We start from the raw sequence: 10,326 nt of genomic DNA, 5'->3' as shown, positions 1-10,326 counted from the left end.
AACCCCCTCCGAAAATTTTGCCAGTCTGTGTGTAAGCAAGTCTTAGTGTTCCTTTTGGCAAAACTCCTCCCCTCCGATGGGAGGAGTTTTGCCAACCCATAGTTTTGCCAACCCATAGGAGGAGTTTTACCCATAACTCCCTCCGAAAAAATTTCCATGTATGGTCCTGGCTGGCAAGGGTGGTAGCCGCCAGAGAGGGCTATAGCCGTTGCTTTTGCTGTTGCGGTTGTGGCTCTAGGTAAAGTGCCCGAGGTGAGTACGGCCCCTGTGGACTGCGTGACTTCCAGGGTGGCACGGGATGTGGAACTGCAGTGGGCGATGTCTGTGCATCTGCTGTCTGGTTGGCAATCAGAGTAACGTCGTTGAGGTATACGGGACCCGAGCTTTACGGTGGCCTTAGTTATATTCGGGGTGCACGTGGCGCGGTATTGCGTTTACCCTGATGAATCTACGTAGGGGTGAAGGGAGGGGCTGGAATGTCTCGGCGGGTGGAGAGGTTGGACGATCCAGAGCACGGAGGACTGTTCGGCCAGCGGGTGTTAGGGCCAGGCGGGAGAGTTGGGTGACGCGCTGGGCTTCCAGGAGTTCAGCAAGGGTGTTGTGCTGTCCTAACTGGAGTATCTTTTGGGTGGGTGTGAAGGCAGGAAGACCGAGGCCGATTTTGTACTCCCCGCGGTCGAGTGCGTCGATCTTGGAGTGTTCTTGGGGCTTCAGCCGTACGTATGGGGTGCCTTAAGGCTTATGTGATGCGGCTGATGAGAATGGCTTGTATGAGGCGGCACATGTCTTGCTCACGAAGACCGTGTTGGTGGGCGCAGATGCGCTTGATGAGATGTATCGTGTGACTGTGAGGTGCAGTTGCAGTAAGAGGGCAGCACCTGAGCCGGCAGCCCGAGAGACTTGAGGTAAAAGTGTACCTTGAACGGAAGCTCGGATCCGACGGAACGGGAAGTGCAGACTGTTGAGGTGTACACGTAAGTCGCTGTGTGGAAAGGGGCGTCGTGGTGGTATCAATTCTTTGTTTGAGACTGTCGTGTTGATGCCCCGCAGAACCCTTGTTTATCCATACAGTGAGGTCATCTGCGTACAATGGAGCTAAGGAATCCCAAACAGGGCGATATTGAACAACTGAGGCGAGATGACTGAACACTGGGGGTGTCCCTTTTGTCGATGCGGGAAAAGCGGGTGATTGATGAGTGCCTCGACGGATGGGGGCCCAAGCCTCCCTCCTCCAACGAACCTCCAACCTCCGCCCGATATCATGAACCTCATCCTTAGGCAAGCTCTTCGAGCATTTAGCGCACGACCGGCCAGTCAATGGAATTATTTTTTCTAGATCGAGAAGAGACGCCAATCTGCCAAATTTCAAAGAGTCGACCAAAGCATCGTGAGGGTTAGTGCATTTACAGCTTGTATTATTTCCCTTTCCACTTATAGTCGTATATTTTTTATTATACCTCCTCAATTGGAGCATGTATCTAACTGCACAAACTTTTATCGTTGCCGCACTGAAGCTCGCTCATACCAAACTCACTCTTGCAATTAAATTAGGTACGCAAATTTCCTTCTGAAACAAATTGTTATGGTATGTGAAGTGCAGCTAGGGACTGTGCGGGGAATTTTCAATATTTAGCATAGAAAAAAGTTGAAATTACAGTGAAAACTCGTTAATTCTAACTTCAATAATTCGAATTTATGGATAATTCGGACTGTACGGTTTTGTCTGGCAACGTCCCCATAGAAGCGTACGTATTGAAAAGCACGTTAATTCGAACGCGAGGGGCCTCCCCCACGGATAATTCGAACTACGCCCCTCCGCGCTGGCAACTTGAGCCTGGCGCACGTTCAGAGAAATGGCCCCGCTACGTATACACACTACGCGGCGTCGCCTGTGTAAAGGAGAGCAAAACAGAAAGAGAAGTTAAATCGGGTAAAAGCAATCTAAAACCACCATAGCGGACGTTTTCGCATCAGTTTCATTGCTATCGACGTGAAGATGTGGACGCAGGGTTTACGGTGTGGGGCGTGCTGACCATAGGTCGGCAAAACAGAAAGAACTCACTCAAACTCAATCACAATTTTTTTCATTCACGCTGTACTCAATCAAACTCAGACTCAAAAAGTTCGTCTGTTCATAAAATCACTCGTACTCACTCATCAAATACTCATTTGTAATCGTACTCACTTGTACTCAAACTCATTTGTCCTCACGAGTATTCGTACTCAATCTGTACTCATGAGTACTGAATCTGTACTCATGAGTACTGAATCTGTACTCATGAGTACTCACTCTGTACTCATGAGTACTCAATCTTTACTCATGAGTACTACTCATGAGTACTACTCATTCTGCACTCATGAGTACTACTCATTCTGCACTCATGAGTACTCAATCTGTACTCATGAGTACTCAATTTGTATTACTCACGAATAATCAACTTATCTGCACTGTTAGCTAGGTCGTAGCTCGAATAAAAAACTAAGTAGAAAACGTCTGACGCGGTGCACTGTCGTTTGGCGACATACTGCGCGAAGGCAAGTACATGTGAGAAAGCGAAACGGAACGTAAGCACTCGCGTTGCGTCTGGCGCCTCCTCTTGTTCTCAGGCCGGGTCGGGCTCAGGGTAGCTCGGGGCTTAACGGTACAGCCGTGGCCATAAACTGCGTTTTTCTGCGTGTCTTCGGGTGGTAGCTTTTGTCGTCCGTTTTCTTGTTTGCACTACTGTTTGCCCTACTGTGTTCAGGAGTGCATATACTCAAGAGTGCAAGCACTCGCAAAAACAGTATTCATGAGTATTGTACTCGTGAGTGCTGTGTACTCATGAGTACTGTGTACTCATGAGTACTGTGTACTCATGAGTACTCATACTCATGAGTACTCAAACTCATGAGTACTCATACTCATGAACAGTGTACTCATGAGTACTGTACTCACGAGTAGTGGACTTAACCCTGTACTCACTCGTCATCGTACTCACTGTTTTTTTCTGGGTGTGTGATCACTCATGATCGTACTCACTCGTGAGTTTGAGTACAAATGAGTACAAATGATTGTACTCACGAGTGAGTACGCCGACCTATGGTGCTGACAGATGGCTTCAGTTTCTGAGCTCAGAAGCGTAGAACCTGTCGCTGCGAGTGACCACGAGGAGGTGGTGGACGATGCACCAGTACGAGCATCGCTCGGAAGTGATTCCCGTATGGAATGCTATTCGTCTCTTCAGTTTTGGAGTACGCGAAAAGAAGCCCTTTGGCTACATCCGCTCATTAGACAAGAAAGTGCTATATTTCGCCTTCAAGCATAAATGGCACGTTTCAATCGCAGCCTTTTTCAAGCATTCAATTGCCGACATGCCGTGCTGGGGCCACAATCGCATTGTACGGCTTTTGTGCTTCACTTTCGTTAGTTCGAACTTTCATTAATTCGAATTGGAGATTTTGGGACGCGCTGCGGATCATGCGCTGCTGCAAGCTATGCTATATGTAATTTACATTAATTTATATAAATCTTACTCTGCCGTTAAAAAAAAAACGATTTTGTAAGCCTGAATACAGATACACTGCGAATCAGTATAGTATCAAAACCACCGTTAAATGTTGTGATTTTCTTTTGCAACGAGCCCGCAGACACAGCAAACGACTCTAGCTCTTTTACTCGCTTAAAAGCAATCAGAGCACGACTCTCTCTGGAACAACGTAAGTGCTCCCCCTCCCTCTTTGCTACGCCGATTTGCTTGCTTACAAAATATGCGGAGGAGTTGTAAAGCTGTTGTGTTTGTTATACGAATGTGCTACTGGCACCAGTGATAGTGTCCGGTGTGCAACGCCCCAGAATTTCGCCTGTGCATGCACCCTCTTCCTGCAAACGCCCTTTTCCCGCCAAAACCCTCTCAAAGTGCGCACTCCATGGGACAAGATATTTATATACCCGTTCCAATAAGTTGGTAAAGAAGGGTAGAGTTAGAACGGCATGGCCTCTTTAATCAATCTACTCCACACCGATGCCACACACTTCGAACGCTGTATACAAAACAAACAAACGAAGATGCTCAGTTTGTCACTGCCCTTTTCACTACCGAATCCATGTGGTGTCTGAAAAAGAAGAGCGTGCCGGCACTGTATAAACTCGCAACACTTTTATCCCACCCACGTCACGTCTTTTTTTTTAAAGGTATTAGTGTGTTAAATAGCATGTTAAACATTCTTCTTTGTTGAAAAATAACGGCTGCGCCATTCTCCTGAACAACGCCCTTTGGGAAATGAGGGTAGATGAAATAAACATGTAAATAAACAAATAAACAAACAAACAAATAAAAGTTGAACGTGCATTATACATACTGCTCTACCGGGCGAGTTCCGATGTCGCTTGTTTCATACGCGCGCATGTAGATTGATGCCAAGGCTGGCCCCGGGCGTTGCAACAGGCGCAGCTCATCCCGACCCTGAGCTGAGATTCGGACCCCGCCGCCGATGCGTGTCTACACAAACACGTCTACGCGCATGTGCGGCTCACCTGTCCTTCCTCGCCGCGCGCGAGCGCGTTATTCGATGGGGAGGTCGCGAAGAGGCGACAACCTCGGGGCGGGCGCAGCATTCGGGGCATGTCATGACCGCGACCGAAGACATGTTTGTTTGTTTGTGTGGCTGGCGACCTTGGTCGGCCTTGGCCAAGGTCTTCTCTTCTTCCCGGTCGAGGCCGCCGGACGACCGCCGACACAGATTGGACCGGATGATATAAGAGGCCGTCGCGACCCTGACCCAAAGCACGCGACGCCGCCAAGGGGCCCGTGCTCTCGGAAGCGCGCGGTTTTTGAACCGCTCCCGTACGCCTTCGATTTGGGAGTGTTCAAATTACTAGCCGTCACAACGCGCTGCCTTTCCTGGTTTGAATTTTTTTTCGTTATGTACGTGACGACGCTTATAAAATATGAGGCGTGCTTAATTGCTCAAAGAAAAAAGAAACATTTGTCCGAACGTACGCCCGTTCTTCCAGGCTTCCCTCCCGGAGAGGTATTGAAGCACATGGGGATTTCTATCTGGTCTGGTTATGCTGCTCTGGGGACGCTGCTTCTTATCGAGAACTGAGCCAGGTAATGCGTCAGTGATGCTCATGCATTAAAAGCAAGAAACAGCTTGATAAACTTGAAGGCAGCCAACGCGATATTGCCGGGCACACGCTTATTTGTGTTGCGACGGCTGTGCCATGGGGAGGACGAGCAGCGTGGAACAGTGGGTCAGTCAGTAAACTTTCTTGATGTGAGGGACGGGGGCAGGGAGGGAGGCTAGGGAAGGGAGCGGAGCCCACTTTTTAAAGCCCCAGTTTCAGCTGCCCCGCTCTTCGCTCCTCGGATCGGCTCTCGCTGAGTCTCGAGGGCGGAGTTTGCCACGGACGTCCGTGGAACGAGCGAAAAACAGCCGGACATCCAATGCCAAGTTTGGGTGGCTACTGTGCGTCGACTGTACGTCCATGTTTGGATGTACATTTGCGGATGTACAGTGGACGTCTATCAAAGGATGTACAAAGGAAATGCATTTCTGTATGTCCGAAGGACATCAGTCCGTGGACGTACAAAGTTACAACGACGCATCAAACAAAGACGCAAACTGAAGAAGCAAAAACAGAAAAGCTACTCTGCTTTTCAATTAAAAGGTTTTGTACATCAACACCCCGACTTGTATAGTGCAAGATTCATCTGTATCTTACTAAAATTAAGCCTACTCTGTTTTGAAACTTTTTTTCGACGACCTCGCCAACTCCAACGATGATCTCTTTGGGGAAGTGTATACAAGAATTGAGAACAAAGCGTGCGAAGCAAGTTTACCGTGTTCAGGTATGCTAGTCTTCCCGGTAGTGCGTTGGTGTTGTGCTCTGTAGTACTCGTTGTAGGAACATAAGTTTCTCGCTAAGAATACATTAAAAATTCCGTAAATTTTTACTGAACACCCAAAACATCCAATTTCGGACGTCCGAATGGACGAAATTGGATGTTGGAAATCCGGACATCCCATGGGCGTTCATGGTATGGCTGTCGGTTCTAAAACGGACGACCGCTAGAGCCGGAATAGACGTGCAGTCATGGACAAATGAAACACTAACACGAAAAAAAGAACCAGAACACGCAAAATTTAAAAATACCGTTCGTGGGGTCCAATAACAGCGCGCTATTGGTATAAGCCACATTTTCTGACTTAAGATAGTTTTAGCAGTCCGTCCGTTCCGTCGCGTACGTTGTTACCGGGTCGACCTGGACCCGTTTGCGCCTGAGGGCGGGGAAGGGCGAGCAGGCGCGGACATGGCGAAGGCAGGCCCGCGGAACTAACCACCCGACCGCGACGAATGCCGAAGTTCCCAGACGGGTCTCGGTCAACACGGTAACTACGTACATGACGGAACGGACGGACTGCTAAAACTCTCTTTTGTTACTGTAACGTACACGTCAATTAGACTTGGATGAAAAGAAAGCGCGCTTTTTGCGTGTTCTGGTTCATATTTTCGTCATCGCGTTTCATTTGTAAATGACTGTACGTTTGGCGGCCGACGGACGTCCAGTCGTTGCTTAGTGTGTTGGGATCGTGGGTGTTTTCTGGGGGCCATACAAAGGGGCATCCCAAAATTCGCGAAAGAGATTTGCTACCTTCCCACATATTTTTCAATGTTCGTGTGGTGCTGCTCCCAACTCGGTGCCAAGCGTGTTGTGAGCGCGATCCTGTTGATAATGATGATAGTGACGCTGATAAAGGCGATGGTGTCGCTACATACCGTTAATTGCTAAAAATATAGTGACGCTCCACCGTATCTGACGTAGAGATGTGAGCGGTTAAAAAAAAACCTTAAAAAATTGGGGAAAAACAGGTATTTTTAGTTTTTTTTTTCAACCAAGATAAAACTGAAAAAGAAAACAGAGCGTCTCTAGGGAAATTTTTTGTGGTGAGACCAATCTGCAGGGAGCGAAACACTTTCTCAAATCAATGCCTTGACCTGAACTCGTGCGCAGATTTTGAGAGCGGAAGCATTGTTGTAACTTTTGTGATGCAGGATGTAACATTTATATTTTTTTCAGTGTTAACGGAAATATTTCTCGGGCACTTAAGTTTCATAAGTGATTCGAAGGCGAAAGCCATTGATTATCGAATACTTATTCAGTGCTGCGCCATGTTCGTCATGTTCGCCTGTCATGCGGCACGCATCTGGATAATTCTCGTTCCACCCTGGCACGGTACAGGGTCCGTGTTCTATGCATATTTTATTTACTTCTTTTCTTTTTTACAGCTGCCGCAATTTGGTTCCATTGGTACAGTCACCAGCCACAGCGAAGCTATTTAGGAAATCGTAATTTTTCATGTGCGAAGTTAAAAATACCAAAAGGTGCCCAGCGCGCGCACGTGAGCGCGTGCCTCACGGCGACCGCCCGGCAGTTACAAAAAAATTAAGAAAATGCCGACGGCTCGTGTGTGCGTGCCTCGCGAGGTCTGCCCAGCGTCCCCCGCGCACGTTTGTCAAGCCAAGCATACCCACTTCGGGAGATTGGCCAAGATTGGCCCAAAAAACTGAAGCGTTAACCGTAATCGTAGCAACACTTGCTCGGAACGAGAAAGACTCCAGCGTTCGCCGTAATTGTGGCAAAACTTGCCCGGAACAAGAAAGACGCGTTATAGCGTACGCCCCTCCAAGGTGATGCCCAATTAGGTTATCACTTCCAAAAAATAAAGAAAGTTCACACTTATAGCAACAGTAACGGAGTAAAGGTCGTTGCGGCAGCGAAGAAGAAGCAAATCGGCTGCAATCGTGATGGTCGTGAAGGCTGTGTACAGCTTCGCTACCTTCAAGTTCATACGCTTTAGTGTGAGCTCCATCGCATTTTTTTTTCATTTTGTCATATTTTGTTGACAAAACATGAAAGAAGCCTGTTTTTTCACTACCCTAAAAGTTACATGAAAACTTACATCCCTAATCTGACGGCGTATCCCAGGAGTGAATATGAATGGCTACAGGTTCCCCAACTGAGACCACCCTCACATTCACTTCTGGGATGGCAAAAGCAAGACCCTTGCTTTTTTAAAGCGAAAGCTCTACTACGATGCATCTTTCAAGGCAATTGATCGCGTCGCAATGACCTTCAGCCGCCGGCGGGCAAGCTGCACCTTTCTCATCGCTTTGCTGTCTGCCTATCCCGACGTTAAACACACTTACTGGACTTGTCCTCGCGCCGGGCGGTCACCTCACTTTCTTCATCCACACCTTTTACCATCCCACATTACATACTCATGGGAAAGCTGGGCCGCTCCTCCGCCTGATCTTCGTCCCATCCTTTGGCCTCGCCTCGCCCGGCACATTGCCCACGTGCGGGGCCCTGACACCTGCGGAATTCCCGCCTGAACGCATTCCAGGCCCACCAGAACCCCATTTTCGGCAGCCCGGACATGGGCCGCTTTAAATAAAGTTTGATTTCTCTCCAAACTTCGCCGCCGTGCTACCACGTGACAGACGCGGGTGAAACGGCTGCTGAATCTTCCTTGTCGCCCAGCGGCGGCTGGGCTGTCTGTGCATTCAGTGCCTAAAGATTGATTGATTGATTGATTGATTGATTGATTGATTGATTGATTGATTGATTGATCGATCGATCGTGAGGTTTAACGCTCCGACGCTACACAGGCGGTGAGGTGCGCCTTAGTGGAGGGATCCGGATTAATTTCGCCCAACTGGGTCCATCCAACAGTGGATCTTCCGTCTCGGTGGACCTTTCACCTCGTTGGATACTCAGGCTCTATTGGATCTTCCGTCTCGTTGGATATTCAGGCTCGATTGGATCTTCTGCATCGGTGGATCTTCCGTCTCTAAACCCGTGACCAGGCGAGGGTTTAACTACTGGTAGATTGAAACGCTGCACTGACTGAGTTTACGGGAGCGCAGACTAGAGAAACGCGCGATGCAAGCACTTCTTTGCCGGCGGGTTTGTGGCGTTCGGTTCTTCAGTCTCGCCACCGATGGTGCGCCGACTGGATTGTCTGTGTGTGCCTTTCAGCGCAAGCGAAAGGACGAATCCAGTCATCGAGCAGATCTATAGACGGCAGGCTGCGAAACCTCCGCAAGCATAAATACCCTCCTTACACCTGCTCGTTCATTTCTCTGCCGTCTCCGACACTCACCAGCATGTCCAAATTGTCCCGAACCATACGCTAATTTAGAACACTGCATATTCTCCTGCCCAATTGCAATTCAATCCCCACATTTTCCCCACCCTCCTCCTTCAACGTGGCGGACTTGGCTAGCCTCGGACCAGCTCACAGACCAGGTGGCGTTGGTGAACCTGGTCCGGGACACTCTGGACGCTTAATGTTGCGTTTGCATAAAGTTTTTTCCTCCTCCTCCTTTTCTGCAAGCAAAGGCAAACTTTCACGAAACATTGTGCGCATAGCCTTTGCTTTCGCCCATGGTAACTACGTTTGGAAGTGTTAATCCTGAGCCACTTTAACGGCGAAGCTGTTGCGTCCGGTGGCGTCAGCAAAAAAAAAAAAAAAAAACAAACAAAAAAAAAGGATAAAAACTGCGCCGCATGTAAAGGGTGCACCACCGCAGATAGGGTATTATAACAGTGAAGCCGGCTTTCGCGCCTGCTCGGGTGGGAGCTCAAGGGGCATATGCGTATGTGCACCCCTAATTATACCATTTTAAAGGTGATAGTCTTTCTGACTACTAAAACGACTACAAAATGGCGCGTGCACCGCGTTTTGCCCTCAAGAACAAATCGCGGCGAAGTATCAATGAACTCGTTCTTTCGAGCCGCGCAACTTTCCGTAATCTGGCACCAGGGCCGGCCTTAGCTCATTCGGCCCCAACCTCGACTGCGCTATTACGTTTCCCCCGCTTGTCAAACTCACTTTTGCAGCGAAGCTATTTATGGCTAGAATCCAGCAGACCGTTTCCGACTACAGAACGATGTGGACAAGAATCGCATAGCGTCACCGTGCGGCGTGTGGCGCCTGAACGCCACACGTTCAGCGTAAGCAAAACATTTGAAAAAGAATTAAAACGTCGTAGGGCATTCATATTTAAATTTATAACGGCTTGTTCTGCCCCGGAAAAATGTCTTCCCAGCAAGAAATTTGCGTTTAGAGGTGAAGCCGACTTTCAGGACATCGGTGTACGCTTGATGTTCATTGTAAGCTGGCTTTCCCACACCCCGTGTTCCACAGTGAAGCATGTCCATCTATGGAGGCAGTGTGATTACGGAAAATGGCTCTAACAAGCTTGTTTTGTTGAAGCTATCCCAAAATCAATTGTGAGGTAATTAGCCGCAAAAAACGACTCCACCAGTACGCCGATCT

Source organism: Haemaphysalis longicornis, unplaced genomic scaffold (genome assembly GCF_048455015.1).
Source record: "Haemaphysalis longicornis isolate Haplotype H1 unplaced genomic scaffold, Haemaphysalis longicornis Haplotype H1 scaffold_10, whole genome shotgun sequence".
NCBI classification, from domain to species: domain Eukaryota; kingdom Metazoa; phylum Arthropoda; class Arachnida; order Ixodida; family Ixodidae; genus Haemaphysalis; species Haemaphysalis longicornis.
This window is presented reverse-complemented; position numbering follows the sequence as displayed.